Here is a 16,960-nt window from a genome sequence, read left to right as displayed (position 1 = left end):
AGAGCACAAAAAATGAAGAAAAGGTCACCGAAACCATAAAGTTTTAGATAACCACTTGTACTTTACAAAATGTTCCCAAACAATAGCTATTTATTATCTCTCAGGATTCTATTAATCGACTGGGGTTTGGTGGGTGCTTTCTGTTCTATGTGGTGTCTGTCACCTGGGGCTGCAGTCATCAGGATGCTACACTTGCCTGGGACATCCAAGAGAGCTCACTCACATGGATGATGAATGGTGCTAGCATCTGCTGGGAGCTCAGTGGGGCTGTTTCATGAAGCATCTTGGTTCAACACAGATTCCTCTGTGAGTAGGGCTGTCAGATAAAATAGAAAACACTCAGACAAATTTGATTTTCATATAAACAATGAATAATTTTTTAGTGCAAATGTGATGGTGACTTTATGTTTCAACTTGGCTGGGCCACATTGTTCAAATATCTCAACATTGTTCTGCATGTTCCTGCAAGGGTGTTTTCGGATGAGATCAACATTTAAATTGGTGGACTTTGAGAAAAGCAGATTGTGCTCTATAATGTGGGTAGGCCTCATCCAATCGGATGAAGGCCCGAATAGAGTAAAAATCTTACCTCTTTTAAGCAAGAAAAAATTCTACTAGCAGACAGCCTTCATACCTGAACTGCAACATTGGATATTCTCTAGTCTCCTGTCTGCCGGCTCGCTCTGCAGATTTTGGACTTTCGGCCTCCCTAGTCATGTGAGCCAATTCTTGAAAATTAATCTCTCTCTCTCTTTCTCTCACCATATACACACGTGTGCGTATATGTGTACACACATCATACTGGTTCTGTTTCTCTGGATGTGACATGCAATTTTTTATTTTAATTCAGCTGCACATTTTGTATTTTTATTTGCTGAATCTGGAGACCTTATGAGAAGAGCCTCTGAATATGTAAGTTTAATGACCATCTGAGATGACCTTCTCAATAAGTCAGGGCGGGTCTGGGGACAATTAGCAGATCATATTGAAAAAAAAAAAAAAGGCAAGAGCTGGTAACATCTAGCGTTGGTTAAATAAAACAGAAACAGACTTTCATATACACTTGGTGCCACATCAAAGTATCCATTTTCTGAGGCCCATATTACTACAGCTGAATGACCTGAATGGCCTTTGTACAGAAGTCCTATTTCAACCAACAAGGGAGTTTCACATGAGGGTTTAGAAAAGGCTCATCAAGGTGACTCTGATGTGCATCTTGGTTAAGGGGCCCTGGTAGCTGGGGCAGATCAAATTGACATATGAGTTCCCTGCTCCAGGGAGGAAAGATAGCTTCTACTTATGGAGCAGAGTGTTTAGAGGAGCCCAGCTCCAAGTTGTTTATGTGACTCTCTGGGTTTTATCTCATGACAGCCCTGCTAGTGAGGTTCCAGTATCTTCTCTTCTTCACAGATGTCTGTGACTACAAAGCACATGTTCCTAACCACAGAGCTGGATGGCTAAGAGGTTTCTCTCATATACAACAAGGTGGGGGCAATAGGGGGTCGGAAAACTATGAAACAGGAAGAAATGGGGTGAGTGATGACTTCATCCCTGTACCCCAAACTTCATTCATGGGGTCCATGACTCAGTTGGATAGAGATGGTAGAACCACCTTCTTCCCTTCCCACAGGCCCATCAGGGTGCTCATTCCACCACATAGAAATGGCACTGACTCACAGTGAAATTAGAAATGTGTGTTTTCCTCCTTCTCTCTATTAGCTCTCTAGGTACATGGAAAATAGTTACTGTACACTGGAGAAACTTGACAAACACCATCCTTAACCAAATGATGAAGGTTAACAACACCAGTGACTTCATGCAGCCATCATATACTCCCAGATATGATGTGACAAGAAGGGTACCTGAACTAGTGGTATTCTTTCTCAAAATCTGTAACTGCAGTCAAATCACAAGAGAAACAACAGACTGAGCTTGTACTCCTCAAGACTGTCAGGGTTATAAAAGTCAGTTGGCAGTTCCTCAGATGAATAAACAGACAGTTACCATATGACCCAGAAATCCCACTCCTAGATACGTGCCCAAGAAAAATGAAAACCTATGTCTACATAAAAACTCATACATAAATGTATATAACATCATCATTCCTAAGAGGCAAAAAGCAGAAATCATCTAAATGACCACCAATAGAGAGATGGATAAACAAAATGTGGTATATCTTTAGAATAGAATATTATTCAGCCTTAAAAAATGAATGGATTCTGCTACATGCTACAATATGCATGAACCCTAAAAACATCATGCTAAATGAAAGAAGCCAGATTCAAAAGACCAAATGCTGCATAATTCCATTTATATGAAATGTCCAGGATGGACAAATCCACAGAGACACAAAGCATAACTATAGTTCCAAGAGCTGACGACAGGTGCAGATTTAACTGCATTGAAGCACAATGGGAGTTTTGGGGACAAATGAAATTTCTAAAACTCAGTGATGGTGATGGTTGTACAACTCTATACATTTAATAAAAATCACCAGTCTTAAAATGAATGGATTCTATTGTCTATAAATAATATTGTAAGAAATTTGTTTTAAAAATGTTGGCCAAGTCTGGCCAGGCATGGTGGCTCATGCCTGTAATCCCAGCACTTCAGGAGTCCAAAGTGGGCAGGAGTTCAAGACCAGCCTGGCCAACATGGTGAAACCCCTGCTCTACTAAAAATACAAAAAATTAGTTGGGCATGGTGGTGCATTCCTGGAGTCCCAGCTACTCAGGAGGCTAAGACAGGAGAATTGCTTGAACCTGGAACCCGAAAGGCTGAGGTTTCAGTGAGCCAAGATCACACCACTGCACTCCAGCCTGGGCGACAGAGTGAGACTCCATCTCAAAAAAAAAAAAAAAAAAAAAAAAAAAAAAAAAATTGTTGGCCAAGTCTTCTATTGTACCACAGGAATGACCAAAAGTTTTCATACAAAGGCTTTGGTGTAGATGTTTTATATAAACACTAATGTACATAAAGCTGAAGCTGTATCCCAGCCCTGACTCTATGTCAGGCGTCCCCAAACTTTTTACACAGGGGGCCAGTTCACTGTCCCTCAGACCGTTGGAGGGCCGCCACATACTGTGCTCCTCTCACTGACCACCAATGAAAGAGGTGTCCCTTCCTGAAGTGCAGCAGGGGGCCGGATAAATGGCCTCAGGGGGCCGCATGCGGCCTGCAGGACGTAGTTTGGGGACGTCTGCTCTATGTCCTGTGTTCCTCCCATGACCTTTCCCCCACCCCAATGCTACCTGAAGTCTAATTCATATCTGATCATTTTAATGTCTTCCAAATGTTGTGATGGCTTGAGAGTGGGACCACAACAGGGTCCCGGGCCTTCCCTCTATGACAGGATGCCAGCATTATTACTTTCCTTACCCTTCTCCAAACTTTTTCATGTAGTTCCACTTTAGGGAGCCTAAACGGCACTGACTCTCTGGATGTCAGCATCTAAGCACCAGCAATTTCCTTTTTAGATGTTTAACTTCAGGATGTAGTGAAGGATGTTGATAAGGGTCTGGTTATAAGGACTGCCATCCTAACAATACCCTCTCTTTATTGCTAGGCCTGAATTTAGAAAGGGAGAACTAAACAGGATGCAAAGCCATGAAGAGGCAGAAGGAAGCAGAGGAAAGTGTGGCTGTCAGCACGCACACACTTGCACACATTCACACACTCTCTCACACTCATGCACTAATCAGGGTTCTATTATCACAATACTAGAATTTTTCTAGGACAGTTTGCTGGGTTCTAAGAGGACACATTCAGCTCAGCAGTACAAACAGCCATAGGAACTGTGCCCTGTAGCAGAGCACAGACTTTGAAAAGATGCCAGTGTAGATAAAAGGGAATATCAGAACACACTGAATAACACAGGGTTGGGTACATTGATTATGTCACATCCATAGGATGGAATTCTAGGAGGCAGTAAAAACAGGTTATAATGAAAACAATGATAAGGGATGATTTCTTGCCTAACCAATTAGCAATAATTAACATTATTTCCAGTGTGTGAGCAGACACGTACATACCATATTGGTAGGAATATATATGAGTAATAATGTTATCAATGTATTGTGTTAATATAAAATTTTATTGATTCCATAATGAAAGAGTATTTTGAGAATCTTATGAAGAAACTCTTACAAATATATTTGCATATATGTGAGCAAGGATGTTGTGTTTGCTACTGTTTATAATAAAACATGGTAAAGTAACTACATTTTTATCTCAAAGTGAAATAAATGTGGTACCATCCATATGATGAAACATCCAGTTGATGGAAAAAATAAAAACCAAAAATATGTTGTAAAGTAATTTAAAATGTTGTGATAGATGTGTATTTTCATGGAAAAATGGTCATAATAAAGTCAAAGGCAGGTTACAAAGATCATCAGTAGCCAGGATCCATTTTTGCTCATATCCATCTACAGCTATTTTTCCAGAGGACTCAAAGCATACAAACAAAAATCTTTTTCTTGCTCCCACATAAAGCCTTCTCCTCAGCATAGTGAGAGGCTACACTCTGTTTGGAGGCCATCAGTATTCCTTTAGCCTGGACTTGCTCAATTTTCCATCCAGACTTCCAGAAAACTCCATAGAGTGAGCTTGGGCCAAACTGCTCCTTCCCACCTTCCTGCTCTGATGTAAAAGCTGCAGTTCAGGCTTCTGTCACGAGGGGGCATCAACCTACCTTCATCGTTAAACCTCTACAAAGACGTTTACGCCATGAGCAAAAAAATAAGAATAAAACACCCTCCACTGAAACCCAGCCTATGAACCTATGGACAGAATGATTCTAATTCTTCCAGGAAAAAAATGATAGATGTAAAAGAACACTACAAAAGCATATACTCCATGGCATCTATACGACGAAACACCGTTTATCACGAGCGTGCCTTGGCAGTCCTTAGCAGGCTGGTGTAGTGCAAACCGGGGCAGCAGAAGGTGACTGGGAGAGGATGGGGCACGGGAATGGGGTCTGGGCGGCTGTGTCCATAGCGTCCCGGAGAGGGGACGCCTGAGAGGAGGTCTACGAAGCCTGTACAGGGGTGGGGTAATGGAGAATGTACACCCTACACTCTGGGAGGGACCCCTTTACAGTATGGACACCTCAGCCTGCACTAACAAAGGAAGAAATAAATCAATGAATGAGATGTGGATTTAGAGTCAACAGCAAATGGACCTGCTTTAATATACATGCAAAATTTCCAAAGAAAACTTACAGTAAACGAACCATTCCAAGATATTTGCTACTCTTTGAAAAAATGTACTCTTTTTCATTAGAAAAAGGAAAAGAATAATGGAGTTAGACATCACTTCAGGCCAGAGTCAGGATTGAAGCTCTCAGTTTCAGACTAGGAGGATCATCAACTGGGAGGGACAGTATCAGCCAAAGTTTTCTGGAATTATTCACCTAATGGTAGCAATCTCTCTTATCTTTCATTTTTCCTCTATATCTAAGAGCAAGATTAGTTCTAGACCACCAACTTCTAAATTGAAGGCAAAACTACCTGTGTGTGTGTATTTGGAGTAATTTAGCTAGAGGAGACACAGACACAGACACAAACATACACACAGGTAGAAACACAGTCAATTCAGTTATCTACTTTGTTTTACCATCAAATTGAATACATGGAATGTTTTCACAAATTAGTGAATATATGTATACAATTCTCTTGTCAATCTCTTCATAAGGATTTTTTGTGTTCAAATTTTTATCAAAATACTCTTCTCTTTAATATAAAGTTTCAAAAAGTATGCAAAGGTACACTCAAAAATAAGAATTTTATCCCTCATCTCTCACAGACCTGACTCCTGCCCCCTGACCCCAAAGGGTCTGCTGTCCCTAGGATGACACACATTCTCCAGATGTGTCCCTGTGAGATGCACATAAACACGTCCCCCCCACCGCCACACACACACATTGCCTTCTCCAAAAGTGCAATCACAGTCTTCATCTTGACATTTCCACTTATTATAATTTCTCAGGATTTTAAAATATTTGCATCTTATTAGTTCTTGTGGGTTTTGTATATTTAATGTTTATTATCCATGTATATACTTATTTGAATTTTCTGTTGAAATCATTGCCAATTGTTTTGTTAATGAGTATGTTTCACAAATCACAGACACCAACCCAACATCTGGGATGCAGTTTGAAAATGTTTTCTCCCTTGTTGTTACTGGGTTATTTTTCTCTTGGAAAATGTTTTAAATTGCCATAATGGGACTTAATAATTATACATGTCACAATTTAAAAAGAAAAAAACATTGCAAAACACCTGGGGAGCACGTACTGTCAGCCTGGAGGGGGATTAGAGCATTCAGAAACCTGGAGGCATCAAGAGAAAATGACAAAACTTTAGAGTATTCCAGAGTTAGCTGCTGGTCAGAAGATAAAGTTCTCCTCTGTTCACAAAAACTCCCCTAAAGGCAGCACCCTGATCTGAATAATGATCATAATAATGGGTACCTTGGATAGAAGTTAAGATTACAGGAGGCCAGGTGAGGTGGTTCATGCCTGTAATCCCACTGCTTTGGGATACCGCGGAGGGGGAGGATCTCTTGAGGCCAGGAATTCAAGACAAGCCTGGGCAACATAGCAGGACCTTGTCTCTACCAAAAGAAAAAGAAAAAAAAAAATTAAAAGAGATAAAATATAAAGTGCATTGGCTTACAGTAGTTCAGTGCATGTGACTTTCCTTCCCTCTAGCTCTCCTGTCTCAAGGGCAACACCTGAGCTTCTGCCTGAGCCCACTCACCACCTCAGCCAACTCTGGGTGTATGACCCTACACTCAGGTCTCTTAGTACAAAGGACAAGATTTCATCTCCTCTGTCTTCTTCATTACCCAGAAGGGTTGTGGAATGGGGGACCTGTGGGGCCACAATATCAGGGGAGTGAAATCTGGCCATTTTTCAAGCCCTGGAAGCCCATCTTCTAGAAGGGAAGCTGCCCAGTATCCTCTAGGGAGGGTGAAGGATGGAACCTTATTCCAATCCTGCCACTTACCTGGGGAGGTGACTTAGACTCTGTGAGCCTGAGTTAGTCATCTGTGAAATGGGACTGACCATACCATCCTTACAGAGCTGTCCTGAGGGGTTAATGAGAAAACCTGTGGAGAATATATAGCATGGAGTGAGACTTCAAGGGCCCTTTAAATGCTGAGACACAGAAGTGGGGGCTGGCTGAGCCTCTGGGCTAAGGCAGGCATTGTGAAAAGTCATTTTTCATTGTTTCTCTCCTAATGAGAACACAGACATCCATATAAGGAAAGCAAATCTCTCTCTGATATGCCTTGAGTTCAAAGTTTTAGAGACAGAATGTTCTCTACATTCTTGGATGTTTTCAAATCTCCTAAAAGCTGTTCAACATCATGCCTCTGAGCAGACCAAAATCCACTTCCCCATACTGGGAAGAAAAAAAAATGATAGGGGTAAAAAACAAAACTGTGAATACATATGCTCCAGGATATCCGTGCCATGAAATGGTAACTCTACTGCATCTTTGCAGTCACTAGTCATCATTGGTCAGTGCAGGGCAGGCGGGAGGTGGCTGAGAGTGGATGGGTCACTGATGTAGGACCTGGACAGCTGTGTTCACAGTGTCCAGGAGAGGGGATGACTTAAAGGTGGGGGAAAAGGTCTGGGAAGCCTGTACAGGGGTGCAGTAATGGAGAGTGAATGCCCTGCTTTCTGGGAGGGACCTATCCACCTTATGGACACCTCAACCTACACTGACAAGGGAAGAGATAAATCAATGACTATGATACAGATTTGGGGTCAACAGCAAATGGACCTGCTTTAATATACACATGAATTTTCCAAATAGAACTGGTGTCATAGTAAACAAATCACTTCATAACATTTGTTACTCTTAGCAAAATGTACTCCTTTTCATTAATAAAACAACAAAAGACATGGAGATAGCTGTGATGCCTCCTGGTAGCCAAAGACAGGATCGCAGGTTTGAGAGTCAGACCAGAGGCTCAGCACAGCTGAGGCTGGAGGTTAGCTTCACTATATCAGCCAGAGGTGGGTTTTTAAAATTATTGACCTAATGATAGCAGTCTCCTTGTATTCATCATGTTCTAGAATATCTAAAACTCAGATTGTTTATAGCTCCCATCTGAATTAAAGATAATGCTATATCTGTGAGTGTGTATTTGGGATGATAGAGCTAGAGGACACACACACCACACATGCACACACACACACACACACACACACACAATTAGATTTTTTATTTCTTTCACCACATGACACAATGAATTTTTTTCAAATTAATGAAAATATGTGCATATTTGACAATCAGTTCAAAAGTATCTTGTGTTCAAATTTTCATCAAAATATTTGTATTCCCAAATATCGAATTTCAAACAATATATGAATATATTCATAAATTGAAATTAATCGGCACTCTCACTGGCCCAACCCCGACCCCTTGACTCCAAGTGCTCAGCTGTCCCTAGGATGGTGCATACTCTCCAGTGTCCCTGTGAAGTGACACGTTCACCCCCAACACACCGTCTGTTCCAAATGTGCAATCACAGTCCTCATCTTTTGCATCTGGTTGTTTCCACTTACTGTAAATTCTAAGGATTTTAAAATATTTGCATCTCATTAGTTCTTGCGGTTTCAATGTTTTTTAATATTTATTGTTCATGTATATACTTATTTGAATTATCTGTTGAAATCTTTGCCAATTATTTTGTTACCGACTACGTTTCATATATCACAGATACTAACCCACGATCTGAGATGAAGTTTGGAAATGTTTTCTCCCTTGTTTTAATACAATTGTCACCGGGTTTTTATTTCTCATTTGGAAAGCATTTTAAATTTCCATAAGAAGACTTAAAAATTATACATGTCATAATTTAAAAAGGAAAAACTTTGGAAAATACCTGGGGAGCATGTACTGTCAGCCTGGAGGGAGATTAGAGCATTCAGAGACCTGCAGGCATCAAGAGAAAATGATAAAACTTTAGAGTATTCCAGAGTTACCTGCTGGTCAGGAGATAGTTTTCTCCTTGATTCACAAAAACTCCCCTAAAGGCAGTACCCTCATCTGAATAATGGGTACCTTGGATAGCAATTAAGATTAAAGGCCAGGTGAGGTGGTACATGCCTGTAATCCCAGCACTTTGGAAGGCTGATGTGGGAGGATCACTTGAGGTCAGGAATTCAAGACAAGCCTGAGCAACATAGTGAGACACTGTCTCTACCCAAACAGACAAAAACAAAAAGATTAAAGGAGATGAAATATAGAGTGCATTGGCTTTCAGTAGTTCAGTGCATGTTACTTTCCCTCTTTCCAGTTCACCTGTCCCAAGGCCAACACCTGAGCTTCTGCTTGAGCCCACTCACCACTTCAGGGATCATCCAACTCATGTGGCCCAATGACCAGGTGTCTCAGCACAAGGGACAGGATATCATCTCTGTCTTCTTCATCACCCAGAGGGACTGTGGAGTGAGGGCGCGTGGGTCCATAATAGCAGGGCAATGGAATCTGACCATTTCACAAGCCCTGGAAGCACATCTTCTAAAAGGGAGGCTGCTCAGAGTCCTCTAGGGAGGGTGAGAGATGGAACCTCATTCCAATCCTGCCACTTTAGGTGATTTAGACTCTGTGAGTCTGAGCCTGATTACCTGTGAAATGGAACTGACCATACCATCCTTACAGTGCTGTCCTGAGGGGTTAATGAGAGTACATAGCATGGAGTGAGACTTCAATGGCCCTTTAAATGCTGAGACACAGAAGTAGGGGCTGGCTGAGCCTCAAGGCTAAGGCAGGCATTGTGAAGTTATTTTTCATTGTTTCTCTCCTAATGAGAACACAAGACATCCATATAAGGAAGGCAAATCTCTCTCTGATATGCCTTGAGTTCAAAGTTTTAGAGACAGAATGTTCTCTACATTCTTGGGTGCTTCATAATCTCATAAAAGCTGGTCAACATCAGGCCTTTCAGCAGAGCCAGTTCCCAATGCTGGGAACATGGGCATGTTTTTGAACTCACCTGGTAAGTTCAGATATACATCGCACCAGAGAAGCAAGGTGTGGTATTTGCCTAAGGGCTGCTCCTGACTGCTCAGTATATTAATGTATTTGTAGAAAAAAATGTGGCCCCATCCACAGTCAGTATAGGGGTCCTCAGATCATGCATTATCCCACCACAGCACACCAGAATTTCAGCCACCTGCTGCCTCCCTGACAGGCTAAAGTCCAAAAATTATGAGCATTTCTTTCACACAATTTTGCCACTTTTAATCGCTAATAACTAAATCTGTGTTGCACTCAAAACCCACAGTATTCCAATGGTGGTGTCTCATTAACTAACTCCATAGTAGAAATGAGATGGCAGTAGGGAAATGAATATATGAGCAACTTCAAGGTTACATCTGAGATTAGAGAGCTCCTTTACATTAACTTTTGAACATAGTCAACTTTAAAGGAATTGAAGCCTTTAAAATATCCCTGCTTAACCCCCCCTTCAAATTTAAAGTACTAAAACAGTTCTCTACAGTTTCTGTTCACATTGTTTATTGTATTGACTCCTCATCCCCCTACCATGGTGGCTTCTGTACCTTGATTGCAATGAACATGCTCTCCCAGATCACAAACCACCTTTTGTCACTAGGTCCAGTGTGTATAAATGTGTAACTATATTAAAATACTTAGTATTACTTTTAATGACCTCCTAAAATATGCTCACTTGTGCAGACTGCTTTCACTTAACAAATTTGCGACAGCTTCCAGGCTCTGGAGCAACATGTACTGGACACAAATCCAAGCAGGCCCACTCCCTAACTGTGCAGTCTTGAACAAAGTCACTTTCTCTGTCCCTCAGTTTTTCATCTATAAAACAGAGATTGCTACAAGATCTATCTCATAAGAGAGCTATGAGCACTGGATGACTCAATACATATAAAAATCACTTGGTTAATAAGAAATTTTAGTCAATTAAAAAATGTCTTCAATGTGTCACTGATATCACTATCCTTACAGCCATAACAATATAAGACATAGATTGATGTTTATTTATAATTAATTACATTTTCGATATGTTGTTAGTGAGTATGTTAGTTTCCTAGGGTTGCCACAACAAATTACCACAAAACCTGTGGCTTTAAACAGCAGAAATTTATTCTCTTACATTTCTGGAGACCAGAAGCCTGATATCAAGGTTTTGACAGGGTCACACTCCCTAGGAAGGCTTGGGAGGAGAATTTTTTTCTTGCCTCTTCCAGCTTTTGGTGACTCATAGCTTTCCCTGGCTTATGGCAGATTAACTCCAATCTCTGCCTCCTTCTTCACATGACCTTCTTTCCTGTGTATGTCAAATCTCCCTGTCCTCTCTGTTACAAGGATACCAGTCATTAGATTTAGAGCCCACATTAAATCTGGAATCATCTCATCTTGAGATCCTAAATCATGTGTGCAATGACTCTATTTCCAAATAACGGCACATTCACAGGTACTAAGGGCTAAGGCTTGGACATATATTGTTGGAGAATATTATCCAACCCACTATATTGACATAGGCAGGTTAAAAAACTAAAATGAGATCTTATCTTTTCCATATAAATATATAAATACATCCATACATGCATAAGTATAAATTCCTGCATGAGAAAACTTCTAAGAAAATAATGCGGATGAAAACATTAGCAGGTCTTATCTTTAGGTGTTGCATTTGAGGAACGGTTATCTTATTATATGTCCTATATTTTTACATTTTACCTGTAGTAAACACCTAGTGGTCTTGTAAATATGCAAAAGAATAAAATCGCTGGGAAACATAACCATTCTCTGCTCCACCTACAGCAAAGCCCCTCACTTCAGAATAGGAACGTCTTTGAGAAACAGGAAAGTCAGCCCCTTCCACAGTATTCCAGACACATTTTCCCAAATGCCAAATCACATTTATTTTTTTCAATATTTTAAATATGTACTTAGTCAAATTGGGGAAAGCATAGTATCCTAATTTCATTTATTTGGCTTTATTCTGATAAATAATAAGGTTGGTCTTCTCACCTGACAGGTAGTGGCATATACTGATTAGATATAGGGGCTTGGGAGCCACATAGTCTGTGTTCAAATTGAAGCCTCAGCACTTGCTAGCCCTGCCCTCACTATGCCTCAGTTCCCTTATATTTGTTTTTGTTTTTGTTTTGTTTTGTTTTTTGAGATGAAGTTTTACTTTTGTTGCCAAGGCTGGAGTGCAGTGGTGCAATCTCGGCTCACTGCAACCTCCTCCTGGGTTTCAGCAATTCTCATGCCTCAGCCTCCCAAGTAGCTGGGATTACAGGCATCTGCCACCATGCCCAGCTAATTTTAATAATTTTGGTAGAAACGGGGTTTCACCATGTTGGCCAGGCTGATCTCGAACTCCTGACCTCAGGTGATCCACCCCCCTCAGCCCTCCCAAAGTGCTGGGATTACAGGCACGAGCCATTGTGCCCAGCTAGTTCCTTTAGGTTTAAAGTCAGACAACAACAGTGCCTCATCATATAATGTGGTGAGGATTAAATGATTAAGTATATGTTTAGTACTTGCAACAGTGTCAGGGATTGAGGAAATCACAATAAACATTAGCTATTATTACTATTATTATACCTGAATAGACCATTACTGTTTCTATGGCCATTTTTGTTACGTGAATTTATATTGATTAATTCAGATTGACCTTCAAAATATGATGTTTTTTCATTAAAAGGCAGTTTATAAAACTGTAAGTAGGATATTATCTGATTTTTGTTTTAAGTATAGTTACATTTGCATAGCATAACTTCTGGAAAAAATGTTTATTTCTCTTAGTTCATTTTCTGATGGTATAACAGAATACCAGAGACTGGATAATGCATAAAGAAAAGAAATTTATTTCTCACTGTTCTGAAGGCTGGCAAGTCCAACAGCATAGTGCTGTCATCTGGCAAGGGTCATCCTATGATGGAAGTGTAGAAAGCAGAAGTGAGTACAGAAGACAGAGAAAATCAGGCAGAAGTCATTCTTTTATTAGAAACTTACTATTACAATAATGGCATTAATTAATTCATGAGGGCAGACTTCTCAGAACCTAATCACCTCTTAAAGGCCCCACTTCTCAACACTGTTATAATGTCAAGTAAATTTTAATATGAGTTTTAGAAAAGACATTCAAACCATAGCAATATTCAAAAGTTAACAGTGCTTATCCATGAGTAATAGAATTTTTAGGGTTTCTAATGATATTTTTCCTTTTGCACATTTTCCAACAAAAGTCTGTTGGTTTTGGAAGTGAGAAAAATAATTTTAAAAAAACCTCCAGTCCTTCCCATAGAAAAATGGCTTAGCATCAGAATGGGGAACATCCCTAAGCCAAAGGAACTGGGTAATATGGTTGTCACAAAAGTAATGTATTACGCTATCCACATGATAACTTCAGGAAAAGCTGAGCAGCATCAGGGAAATTACAGCCCCCACTAAGCGGCTTCGTCAAAATTACAGATGCCCAGGGAAAGGATAAACATGTTTCTCAAATGAACCTTACATTCTGCTGTCAGACAATGTCTCTTCTTCCTAGGATTTTAGTAATGATCATGAAATCAAAGTAGCTTAATAGCATGCTTGACATAGTTTGGATATTTGTCTCCTGCAAATCTCAAGTTTAAATGTGATCTCCAATACTGAAGGTGAGGCTTGGGGATAGGTGTTTAGGTCTGGGGGCAGATCCCTCATGAATGGCTTGGTGCTATCCTTGTGGTAATGAGTGAGTTTTTGCTCCATTAGTTACCATGGGATCTGATTGTTAAAAAGATCCTGGCGGCCGGGTGCGGTGGCTCAAGCCTGTAATCCCAGCACTTTGGGAGGCCGAGGCGGGTGGATCACGAGGTCGAGAGATCGAGACCATCCTGGTCAACATGGTGAAACCCCGTCTCTACTAAAAGTGCAAAAAATTAGCTGGGCATGGTGGCACGTGCCTGTAATCCCAGCTACTCAGGAGGCTGAGGCAGGAGAATTGCCTGAGCCCAGGAGGCGGAGGTTGCGGTGAGCCGAGATCGCGCCATTGCACTCCAGCCTGGGTAACAAGGGCGAAACTCCGTCTCAAAAAAAAAAAAAAAAAAAAAGATCCTGGCACCTCCTATTTTCTCTATTGTTTCCTCTCTTGCCATATGACATGCCACCTCCTCTTGCCTTCTACCATTTGTAAATCTTCCAGAAACAGATGCTAGTACCATGCTTCTTGTACAGTTTGCAGAGCTGGGAGCCAAATAAATCTCTTTTCTTTATAAATTCCTTTACCTTAGGTATTATTCCTTTATAGCAACCCAAAATGTACTAACACATCGCCTCTCTGTATTCTCCCAAATGCATCCCCTTGAATTGAAAGCAGCCTCCTCCGTTTAGCCAAGCAGTGACTTCCACAGGGGATGGAGAAGGGGAGAGAGTCCATGAAACCACCCAGGGCTCAGCATCACAGCCTCTGGTGGGGGAAAATTCTGACACAGTGGGTTCGGGGTACAAGTTGAGTCAGTCTCACTCAGCCCACGGCCCAGGAGCAATCAATACATGCAAATTAAAACACTCAAAGTACCTTCCTTGTGCAATTAAAAATAATAAAAGGAATGGAAAAGATACATATGCCCAGCACTTATAACATAAAATCAGGTCAAGTTCTAAATGGGATGCATCCCTAAACCAACTGAGAGATTTGTGTAGTGTGGACACATGAAAACTAAATTCCAGAAATCACTGCCTTTTTGCACCAAGATTTTCCAGATTAGGTTCCAGATGTACAAGTATAACAACGTAATGAGTAATAGTGTAAATGAAAGATGGAAAACTAGGCATGGACAAATGGAAAGATGGTTTATGTTCATTACCTGGGGCTAGATGGCACCTGGGAAACTCTAAGACTTTGGACACTTTAGATTTAAAAAGTGACAGCAAATATTATCTGCAGATTCTATTAGTGCTCCCTACAGCATATAAACTGAGAAAATGGGTATATGGAGGCTAAAGTTACTCTATCTTGGATGCTAATCTGCCATATTTACTTCTGATTAACCTCAGTTCCAGGAATGCCTCTAAAATTTTTTAGTTTATCCATTGTTCCTTGTGTAAGAGTACATACTTACCATAATTATTGCCCTTATGTCCAAACAATCTTGATGTTATTGTACTTCAATTTTCCTATACATTTCTTCTTTATCATATATACCCTTTTCTTATTGTATGTAAGCCCTGGATTTGGAGGGTAATGATGCGAGAATCTACCATCTTGTCTCAACACTGCCCGAGGCGCAGACATAGCTTCTGTTTGTTAGTCCCTATTAAATGTTTCTTTCTAAGAAACTGGATTTGTCAGCCTCTTTCTTTGCCTCTCAGCTTCCTTGGACTTTAGGGATAGGTTTGCATAGACCTGTCCACTGCAGAACATAATGTTTCTGTTTGAGAAAGTCTGAAAGAAAATACACAAAACAAGGAGGCATATATGGCAGGTCCCACTGATGAAATGTGAACATGTATTTGTTCTCATAATTATTTTTTTCCTTTTCCATAAAGTAGGTATCTATAGATAAAATCATGTAACAAAAGAATATCATATTTTACTCTAGGAGGAACTATAAAAGTCTCAAGAATTAAAAAAAAAAAAAGAAAGCAAGAAAACTGACCAAGATGGTGGAGTAGGAGATATCAGCCTTCCTCCCCCAACAAAAACAAATACAAACATCTATTCACAAACGAAAATAGGCCAGAAAGGGCTCAAGGGTCAAATAAAAAATCTTCAGCAGAAAAATGGAGAAAAAAAAATGGAGATTACCCACAGAGAAAGGATTTCTTATGAGAACAGTATACCTAAGACATCAGGAGATGGCTATGAGCAAAAAGGAAAGGTACCATATCAGCCATGCACAGGGAACCGTCATGTTCCCCAGAAGAGTGCTCCACAGAGGACACCAGCATTCCTTGTCACTGAGGTAACCAGCAGCCATTCCCACCAGGGAAATCCAGAGAGGGAGACACAGCTGCATACTGCTCCTTCTCCACAAGAAGTGGCCACTGTTGAGCTGCTTCAGGAAAGCAGCCACCACTTCTTCCAGCCCTGAGCATTCCTTAATGTAGAGCCATATTTGCAAGTGATCACATTCCAGACCCAGGCTTTGTGTCTACACTGTGCCTACTCATGACTCAGATACCAGGGCCATTGCTATAATAAGCTAGTCCACACTCCAGACCCAAGAACGAAGTCCTCATTATGCATAACCCAACTCAAGGTGCCAACTCAGATGTCACAGAGAGCTAGGCCTTCCCCTAATGACAGAGTCTCTCTAACTTTGTGTACATCTGTGCACCCATTCTTGGCTCTTTAGCTACTTCATGAGCATCTTCACCTTACCTATTGCCACAACACAGCAGCAGGGGTACTGTCACCCCAGATATCAGGTATATTACTGTACTGGATATCAGAGCCATAGTCCTTTCATGCATACCTGTGCTTTGTGCCTCAGCAGAATATACATTCTTCTCAGGCATATATGGAATATTCTGGAGGACAGATCATATTTTAGGCAACAAAAGAAGTCCTAACAAATTCAACATTAAAATAATATCAAGTGCATTTTCTGACTGCAATAGTATAAAACTAGAAATCAATAACAGAGGGAATTTTTAAAATTTTATAAAAATAAGGAAATTAAACCACATGGTCCTAAACAACCAATGAGTCAGTAAAGAAATTATAAGGGGAATTTTAAAATACTTTGAGACAAATAGAAATTGAAACACACCAAAATGGAAACATACCAAAACTTATGAGATGTGGCAATATCAGTTCTAAGAGAGAAGTTTATAGCAATTAATGTCTACATCAAAAGAGAAGAAGATTCCAAGTAAACCACCTAATGTTATACATCAAGGAACCAGAGAAATAAAAACAAAGCCCCAAATTAGTAGAGGGAATGAAATAATAAAGA

At 40.4% G+C, this 16,960-nt stretch overlaps 1 protein-coding gene across 1 annotated transcript in view; it reads right to left on the bottom strand.

Moving 5' to 3' along the window:
• RAB40A (RAB40A, member RAS oncogene family) overlaps window positions 1-13,888 on the bottom strand; it is a 45,048-nt gene extending 31,160 nt beyond the window's left edge. The window contains exons 1-5 of the mRNA XM_074391931.1: window positions 12,893-13,888; window positions 8,908-8,957; window positions 7,014-7,116; window positions 6,476-6,618; window positions 197-316 (exon numbers count right to left, since the gene is read on the bottom strand). The gene's annotated coding sequence lies outside the window, so the exon portion shown is untranslated. The remainder of the gene's footprint in view (window positions 1-196; window positions 317-6,475; window positions 6,619-7,013; window positions 7,117-8,907; window positions 8,958-12,892) is intronic.
• Window positions 13,889-16,960: the final 3,072 nt, after the last annotated feature.

Source organism: Saimiri boliviensis, chromosome X, assembly GCF_048565385.1.
Source record: "Saimiri boliviensis isolate mSaiBol1 chromosome X, mSaiBol1.pri, whole genome shotgun sequence".
Lineage (NCBI taxonomy): Eukaryota > Metazoa > Chordata > Mammalia > Primates > Cebidae > Saimiri > Saimiri boliviensis.
The sequence above is the reverse complement of the archived record's forward strand: the minus strand, read 5'-3'. Positions and strand labels throughout refer to the sequence as shown.